This window comes from Polyodon spathula, chromosome 1, assembly GCF_017654505.1.
Source record: "Polyodon spathula isolate WHYD16114869_AA chromosome 1, ASM1765450v1, whole genome shotgun sequence".
Classification (NCBI taxonomy): domain Eukaryota; kingdom Metazoa; phylum Chordata; class Actinopteri; order Acipenseriformes; family Polyodontidae; genus Polyodon; species Polyodon spathula.
In genome coordinates, this window is record NC_054534.1 from 85,664,593 (window position 1) to 85,674,572 (window position 9,980).

Genomic DNA, 9,980 nt, shown 5'->3' on the forward strand with positions numbered 1-9,980 from the left:
ATTGAATTCTACAGGCACCTGTCTTTTATTCTGTAGGATAATATACTTAGCAACCAACTGAGTTTCTGGTTCAAAACTGCAAAGGAAACAGTTACTGAACCCGTTCCAAAGGGATTACAACTAACCTGCAATACTGGTACTCACCTGGAGGGTACTGTGACCATTAGAACATTTTATGGGCCCCCTGCAGCCAGTTACCACTGCAGCCCAACTACTGGACTATTCTTCTTGGTAAATTTAGTGCACTTTACAGTGCAGTAAGGTTGCCCTCAATCTCCACCAAAGGCGTTCTTGTGTTAAAGAAGATTCCTCCCCACACCATCACTTCTACCACCCTACCGGTTGGCTTGAACAACGCAACAGTCAGCATGGTCCTGGGCTGCCTTCCAGGACATGGCCTATCCCTCACAGAGCCGGTTTCCTGGTTTCTCTGGACTAGTCTGCTGATTTTGTCGAATCAGAACATCTCATTCTCCGGGCAACATCTGTCACAGACAGGCCGCCTTCAATCATGCAGATAGCAACCAGACGATCTTCATTAATCAAGAGAGGCATGGTCGTATCTTTCACTGTTCTTGCATTAATTAAAATCATGACTTTTCGAATGGCTATTTATACAGATTCTTAATCAACTCATTTTGGCAATTTTAATTCAACTCAAAAACCAAACATTGCGCACCTGGCGTTTTTATGAAATCACTTCACTTGAGTTCAGTATTTTGTTATTCTGAGGAACAGTACTATTCAGACAATCAACAAACCTGTCTGCTCACTATTTTTAAAATGTAAATAACATTATGAGCTATTGATGTAAAACTGTTGCGTTTTCATTGTGCATCAGTATATATATATATATATATATATATATATATATATATATATATAATAAAATATATATATATATATATAATAAGCTATTACCGGATCAACATGCAACGCTGTTCTTGACCCCGTTTTTAAAACGTTTTTGCAACAAGAGATAAACAGCATTAATATCTATCTCAGAACCTTCAACACTTCATAGTGATTTGTGCAGTCATTAAACACGGCACTTCCGAATCAATGTGCCCTTAATTAGAGCCTTGTATGGCTGGTGATCAAATTTTAAAAGATGTTAATATAGCTTTTTAAATTAGTGTCATAAGAGGTGTGTATTTTAAGTGCAATATGCTTTAAAGGTATGTTTTTGCCATTTTAGCTTATAGCCTTGTGCTAGCTAGTTACTAAATGCCTTGATCGCCATTTTTCTTGACTGTTCCACCCCTGCATGTCTTGGATGTTATCAACAAAGGTGTTCTTTATTGTTTCTGTATTATACTGAAAAATAACTGTATTTTACAATTGTAATGCACTCTCAGAGTATTGAACTGAACGTTGTTTAAACAAAAGCCAGATCCAAGGGGAAAAAAAACAATCTAAAGATCTGCCAAGAAAATATTACTATTTTTGTGTTTATTTTTTATTTTAAATAGTTGTTATTAGTTGATGTATGGAAGAATCCACACTGAAAACTGACGTGGCAACAGTAATCACTACAATGTCAAATTCATGCGAATAAATGTTCTTTATTAGAGGAAGAAAAACAAGCAGTACACAAAAAAGTGCTGGTTATTACCTGTTATGTATTTGTGGCATGCTGTTTTTATTCTGATGAGGAGACTAAGCCTATTTCTTGCATACAGATGTTTTTATCATAGGGATGCAGTACAGTATACTATAGTTGTGCAAACATTTTAATATTCTGTATATTTTTATTAGCACTATACTCTTGAACAATTAAAATAATTCTCACAACTGATATGGTCTTTGGCTTTATGGTGTATATATTATCAATGTGTGTAATACTGTATAGGTGTTTTCGTAGTGTTTTGGTTTTTTGGACTGCAGTGAATTTCAGCAGGAGGTCAACATGTTGATTAGGCTTCATAAAGTGAAGGATCCTCAAAAGGTCAAGAAGGAGGGTAATTTAATTTGGTGTCAAATTACGATGACTCACCTTAGTCATGTTTATAACATAATCTCATGTGAGGGGAGTCAGGAAGTAAACCCACTAGACTTCCCTGATGAAAAACGAATGGCACTTCATCTCATTAAGACAGACCTACCTTGGTGCAGTAAACAAACATTTTCACACAAAATCTTTACAAAATAAGAGATGGCAATGTCGACGGCACAATGACCTATTTTCCGATGCATACCTGTATATATTTGTTTTTCATGTTTGCGGAACAGATGCACGAGACAAGTTACGGTTAGTTTGCCATGGTTGACACCGTGCTGGCCATTCAGGCCACAGTGAATAGCTTCATCTTGTGCCGCATGATCAGGGTCCCTAGGACACATCATTTGATTGCTTTTTTTTCTTTATTTTTTCTTTTGCAATTCAATTGTTCAGTTCTTTTTGGTTGCTTTTGGTCCCTTTAGTATATATGGCCATAATTCCTGTTTTATTTTGTTCAATTGTTTTTTCCATGTTCCCCACGTGTTGAAGTTTCATTGTACACTGTCAGATTTGAGCTGGCCTTGCTAAAATAAATATTACAAATATTCATTTCATGTATGTACCTGTAGCCTTTACCGTTGAAGAGATCTAACAGTATAAAACAGCCAAAAATAGCTTGGACCCTATAGGGTTCTGTAGCAACTTATGGACACAACTAATGGTTCTGAAATGTATATATTTAAAGCAAGCATGCACCAGTAGCCTATTCAGTACTTTCTTACTTCACATTGTACTGTAGGCTATACCACTATCAGTGTAAATATTGAAAAACAGAAAAGATAACTGGTACCTAAAATGGCACATGCATTAAAAAGCTTGAAATACAAATGTACCACTTTTTTAATAGTGTACCATTTTCTGACCTCACATGGTTCACATTTTGGTATGTGTACCACATTTTGACGATGTACCACTTTTTGGCCCTACACCGATATATGTACATGTGTGTGGAGGGGAGGGGCATCAAATACGACAGACAAGAGGGGACGCGGTCCAAAAAGTTTGAAAACCACTGCTCTAGAGGACAGGTGTTCCTAATACTGGTTGAATAATAGTGGAGACATACGCACTGTCCAGTGGATTCTGGTAAGGGAAACCCTCAGCTGGCTCCACGCCCCCAAATGTCAGGAGGTCGAATTACAGACTGGACTCCTTTTTAACCCATCACAGACCCATTAACACACTCAACTGGGTGACACATATTATGGAGCTCAATTAGTTCCATGGCTCAAGAGCCATTCATTGGACAGCTCTGGTTTAGATCATCAAAATTGCTGTAAAAATATGCTGGAGCTGGTATATAGCGTTTATAAAAAATACAATCATGCAATAATTATTTTGACTCATCATTGATGTAGTAATTGAGCAATAAAAATATTCTGCATTTGCTTGTGTTTATAAGTTAACTAAATATGGCTCTCCATTTGTATATTCATGGTCAGTATATTTACCAGAAGCAGTATGGAACAATTCGCAGAAAACACACTCAACAATGGTTTACATATTTCCTCGGTGAGTCATACTTGTGATTCTCTGCCAGCCCACAGCTTTCCTAATTTAGTTTTAAAAGGAAGGTGGTGCTCTATCTTTTAAGAGCAGCTTGGTATTGTTATTTCTTATGTTTGCAACGATAGCGTTAATTATAAATCTGTTTTTATTTTTACAATAACACAGTGTTTTATTTTTTTTTATTGATCCCTGTTAAGATTTCTATTGGGTCTCAAATAATTTTTAAATTGTAAATTGTGAACAAGATATGACTGTGCTTATCATTTTACTGCTTGGCCAATAAAAAAAAAACCAAAAAAAAAAACAAAAAGTTGTCAAAGACAGTTTCTCTGTTTTAAATCTTTTCATCTACTTGTCCTTCTTAAAAATACTTGCCCCCTCCCGTTGCACAAATATTTTAAGTGTGCAACACATTGTTTGCTGGAGTAAAAAGAAAGGCTCATTAAGTCAATCTGGCTGTTAATCGATTTTTTTTTTTAAGTCAGCACAAGTGCCATTTTAAGGCAAGTCGTCTGGGTAGGAATATACGTCAGTACATAACATATATTCCTGCAGATATTACTACAGTTTAGATGAAGAACATTCGCAGTACAGACAATTTTAAATACAACTTCGTAGAGATCCTGTTATGCTTCACCAGCAGCAGAACAGCAATAGAAAACATTCACTGTTCTTGCTGAGTACTTTTAATCCTTTGTCTGTTTGCTCAGCCAGGTGGTTGAGAAAATTACGACAGGGTTTAATTGTTTTATTTGGCAAAAAAAATGTATTTCTCACCAAGTTTTGTTCTGTGAATTATCAACAAGTTAATACAGTTATTTTGTTTCTCAGCTGCCCACTTTCATAAGTGATAGTTAAAGGGTTAATGTTTATGGGCATGTTGCTACAGTGGAAGTATATGCAGATGTGTGATTTTACCCTCTTGTATGTCATACCTCAGCTGTAGTAACAGAAGCTCAGAATAGTCAGGTGCTTTACATTGACCTCTTTTATAGAATGTTACTAGAAGAGCTGCCCTTAGAGGGGGAGGGGGGGGGGTTGCTGGGCCTATAAATGAATGCTTTGTTGTTCTCTCAGATCTGCCCCTCTAAGAAGTGTTGAGCTTGCGGAGGTTCTGGTCCAAGACCGAGAATGTCCGGGATAAAAACCATGAAAGAAATCTAAAAGAGAAGAAAACAAAAAAACAAGAAATTATTGCAAAGAAACAAATAAAACTGAGCACCTGGGCGGTGTTTTTCAAACACAAACATACTTTAATGAAATGTTGATCAGGGTGAGGCTGAGTGCTTTGGTTAAGGCAGGGACATTCACAGGAGAAGACAGAGTCAGGGCTGTATGTCATTTTCCGCGCTTTGAAGGGCACATAGACTTCAACTGTGCGTCACTGCAAAAAGAACAAGTGTGAAGAAACCGCAGGTATTGTTATTGCAAATGGAGTCGCTGAAATTATTACAAATTTGACGTCCCACTGTGAATCTGATAGGATGACCAAGCCTGTCGGTGGAAGAGGAGGTGTCTGGAGGGGCTGAAGCATGGATAGGGCAGGCAGAAATTGAAGTTGGAAGAGGTCCTTGGAAATGGCAGTTACGGCGGTGGAGGCTTTCGGACAAAGGTGGGTAGAATGACTAGTTGATGCACAAACCCTGCAGCGTAGGCTCTCAATCCCCCCAAAATCCTGGCTTTGTCCAGTTGACAACAATGTTCTCTGTTCCCAGGACAGCAGCAGCTTTTGCAGAAAAACTCTTGTGATAGTCATTGAACATTGATTTCATCAATTAATTCATAAGTGGCTATGAGAAAGAGAACAAGATTAATGTCGAAGTTGGTCACCATGCATTTAGTTTTTAAGATCTGAAATCTATGAACATAAAAAACACGGACAATTTAAACGGTATTTGGACAATATTAGCAGGATTTATGTAGGCCTTTGTGTGATAATGGTCCATTTAACCAAAAACAGCTGCGTCTTTGTTCACCTCTAAACAGTGATTTTCATAACCTTTGATCCCTTACCACTATACACAGAAAAACAAATCACTGAATTATTCTTGAGCCTTGTTTGCAAAGAAACATCATCTTAGTGTAACTTTTTTGCATGAGAGAGTCATAAACTTGATTTATTTTTATTTATTTGTCTTAACAGAGCCAGACATACACAGCCTGGACATGACCACTCGATTGGATTTGCCATCGTCCTGGTGTGGTGCATGTTCTCCTGGCGTACCCTACATCCCCAGATTACTTTGGAAGGCAGGATCAATGTTGTTGTTTATTTAAGCATCACTGAAAATCAAGTCTGCCCAACAATGTTACATTCATAACGTAATGGAGATGACTATTTTCAAGGTCACCAGATTTCCTTGATCTTAATCTAATTGAGCTTGTTTGGGATCAATTTGAACGACACACTTGTCATCCAGAATCTATGCTTACCTCTGTGCACCAATGACAAATACAATTGACATCCCTTGAGACACCCTTCCTGTACATAGAATGCATTTTAATTTGTAAAAGACACCAGAATGACTGGAAAAACTACTGATCAGTCTCCTGTCATTGGAAGCAATATAAAAGCCGGGATTGTGGGTGCAAAGATTTGTTTAACACCTGTGCACATAGAAGTTTAAGAAAAGTAGAGACATTCCACCAGTCGTAAAATATGACATCTAGTGACCTGCTACTGTGTACTGGCAGCAATATACAATTAAACTTGTTACACAGTAAATGTTCAGGACCATAGACAATGCACCACTGTAAAAGACTGACATAAATAAGTTCCTGTTAGACTGTAACACAATATTTGTATATCTATGCATTATTAGAAATAACAGCAATGAGCACAACAAAAGTAGAATTATTGACATCAGGTACGTTATCCTGCAGATCACAAAACTACACACAAGTACTGTATGGAATTTATATATTGTGGACGATGGAGTCTGAACTACCAATATAATCTGTCATTAAATACCACTCTAACATCGACCATTCGGAAAGAGGATATAAGCCTATCTATATATTATTATAATATATATCTATATATATATATATATATATATATATATATATATATATATATATCTAAAATAGCAACCTCTGATTGGTTAAACACATCACATGACCGTGCGCATATATAGCGTATAGTATGGCTTGCCACTTCACACTGAATAAATCATTATATACCACTATATTTTAAATTCCATGACAAACTGCCATTTTATTTGTTACTAGTTACAAAACCACAGCCAAAAATTTGTGGCATTCCACCTATTTTCTTTAATATACTCCACATAACTGGTACAACACCAACTTTCTGAGTGAAGACAACAGTCCATCTCAAAAAAGTAAATAATAAATAAGTGCACCAGCAAGAGTAGACACATAACAGTAGATGAGGAACAGCTAAATGAAATAGAAGAAAACAAAGATTGAAAAAAAAAACACACACACACAAAAAACTACAGCATGGGCTGGTTAATGTAATATATATATATATATATATATATATATATATATATATATATATATATATATATATATATATATATATATATGGACATTCATTTTATGGAAATAAGTCCAAAAAATCTTAACAACATTAAGGGAATGTTATGCAAATGCAAGAAGTTCAACTGAGGACCAGTATTCAGTCTCCAGTTTTATAACATTGAGCTGGAATAAATACATATTACAACAGTAGAAGTTTTAACATCTCTGCTGACAGTGAGTTTAAACCCAGCAATAATGTATTCCTGTCAGCCAAGAAAACTCTTAGAAAAGCAGGTAACAACAAGGCCAGACACGACCCACCAAATTATTGGCCTGGATTTTAAACATCTGAGGGAAACTGAGGTACTGTTCCCTGACACCGCAATCGGATTGATAAGTAAAGTCTGGTTCGATCATTAACTTAATCTGGCATGACTTGGATGCAAGGGTGTCCGACAACTAACAAAAACATATTCCACCAAACCACAGTCAAAGCCATATATTCAAAATGGAGAAAATTTGGGACAGTAGTGAATCTTCCCAGGAGTGGCTGTCCTGCTAAAATCTCTCTAAGAGCAAGGCGTAAAATCGTCCAGGAAGTCACAAAGAACCCTAGAACAACATCCAGGGTTTTTTGATCCCAAACACACAAGCAAGTCTACATCAGAATGGTTGAAGAACAAGAAATTTAAAGTTTTGGAATGGCCTAGTCAAAGTCCACACCTAAACCCCATTGGGATGTTGTGGCAAGACCTGAAACAAACAGTTTATGCTTGGAAACCCACAAATGTCACTGAGTTGAAGCAGTTCTGCATGAAGGATTGGGCCAAAATTCTTCTACGGCGCTGAGAGAGACTGATCAACAACTACAGGAAGTGTTTGGTTGCAGTTATTGCTGCTAAAGGTAGTGGAACCAGTTATTGAGTCTAAGGGGGCGATTACTTTTTCACACAGGGCATGGGGTGTTGCATAATTTTCTTTAAAAAATAAATGAAATAAGTATGAAAATGTTATGTTATTTGTTCACTCAGGGTCCCTTTTATCTAATATTAGATTTTGGTTGAAGATCTGATAACTTTCAGTGTCAAAAATATGCAAAACTGCAGAAAATCAGACAGGGGCCAAATACTTTTTCACAGCACTGTGTGTGTGTGTGTGTGTGTGTGTGTGTGTGTGTGTATATATATATATATATATATATATATATATATATATATATATATATATATATATATATATATATATATATAATTATACACAGTAGGGCATTTTGAAGTGTATCAGACTCCATTAGTGAAGCAGCCAAGCCTTTTGGATGATCTCACGATCTCTGAAATAATCCAATCCTCATTATGGTCCTCTTCAGAGTGCATCTTGACAGCCTTTGTTTTTGTTAATCACATTGGCAGTGCTATGAGTATGGAAAGGAAACAAGGTGTATTATGCACTGTAGGTGGGAGGGAATCAAGGCCTTGAAAAATGATTTGTAAGAAGAAGACCCATACTTGGAGAGTAGATCCAAGACATAGGGAAATGAGACAGAGCGAATGAAAAGATTAGGACTTGAGAAAAGGTATCAGGGCATGGGAAAACTGAACAGTGGTATTGTACAACAGGTTGGGGGAGCTTAATGAGCTGGAGGACAAAGTGGTAATGAATGTTATTGTGACATTTAATTGCTTTAAAAGGCTGCCAATACTGCATGCAATTCAAGGTTAGGGGGGAAGGACTTTAAAACAAGTAGAAAACAAGCTCAAGCTTATATATGGCTTAATTAAACAGGAGTTGAATGTTTAGTTTTTCATCCTTGTGCGGCTATAGAATTTCATATAATCTATTTGTACAGAAAAATAAATAGTTAAAGCCATAAAGCAGCATGCATCACATTAGCAGTTGCTATATGGATATTATCGTAGTGATACCATTAAAACACAAGTTTTATAAAATTCCTAAACTGATTTAATTACTTTTTTAAAATCCTATTTATTAAATGTATACATTAATCAGTGTTTGACTTAAATATTTGTCTAGATTCTGACATACTGGTATCTTCATTAGGAATTTAAACACATTTTCAAGTTCACTATAAATCAAGTCTATGCATCTGATGGTAACAAAGGTGGACATAAATCATGGTTATGCAACCATGGGTTTTGGGAGCACATTGCACCTTTATTTAATTGTACAAGAGAGCACTTAATCATTTCTTTCTAATCCATTGTATTAAATTGTTCCACAAATAAGCTTCATCTCCTCCTTTAACAGCAGGGGGCCAGTTGGAAATCTCCAACTGTTCAATGCAACACCAGTCACATTTCACCACTTAAACTGATTTTCTTTCAACAGTGCACAATTTTCAAAGCGTCTTAGCTCCTGTTGCTCTGACCTGTCTGCATCCACCCATCCATGAGCATAATGGTCCGTTTATTAGCCAAACCAATCAAGGGGACGAACACATTCAAAACTAGGTCTTCATGATCTAGATTCTGATACCCCAAGTAACTGCCAAGGAAACCCCATCCATAAAGTCTCTTCACAACTGGGGGATGACTTTAAGACATAGTTAAAATGCAATATACATACCTGTGGGTGCTGATGGATTAATTCCTTGGCAAAAATTATAACATCCCTTATTTAGGTTACAGTTATTCAATTATTGAGTGTGCCTGCTAATGTGAAACGACTTGTTAATGAATAACCATTAGTTAGTCCATTACTAGAGGAGTGATAGGTGGGCTGTTTGGTGCCTTATACTGTAACCCTTCTGAACTTCAGAATCAGATGCAATTATGTAATTGTTTCCTTTATCTAGAGACACTTTGCCTAGCTGTAGGAAAGCCAGTCCTGAATTATTTTTGTCGAGCTGAAGAATGTAAAATTTCAGGCCATAAAAATAATGACTGGCTGGTATTTAGCACGCGATTTATAAAACTACAACCTGGTTATTTTACTGGCCAGTAATGGTTTTGTGTGTGATTTA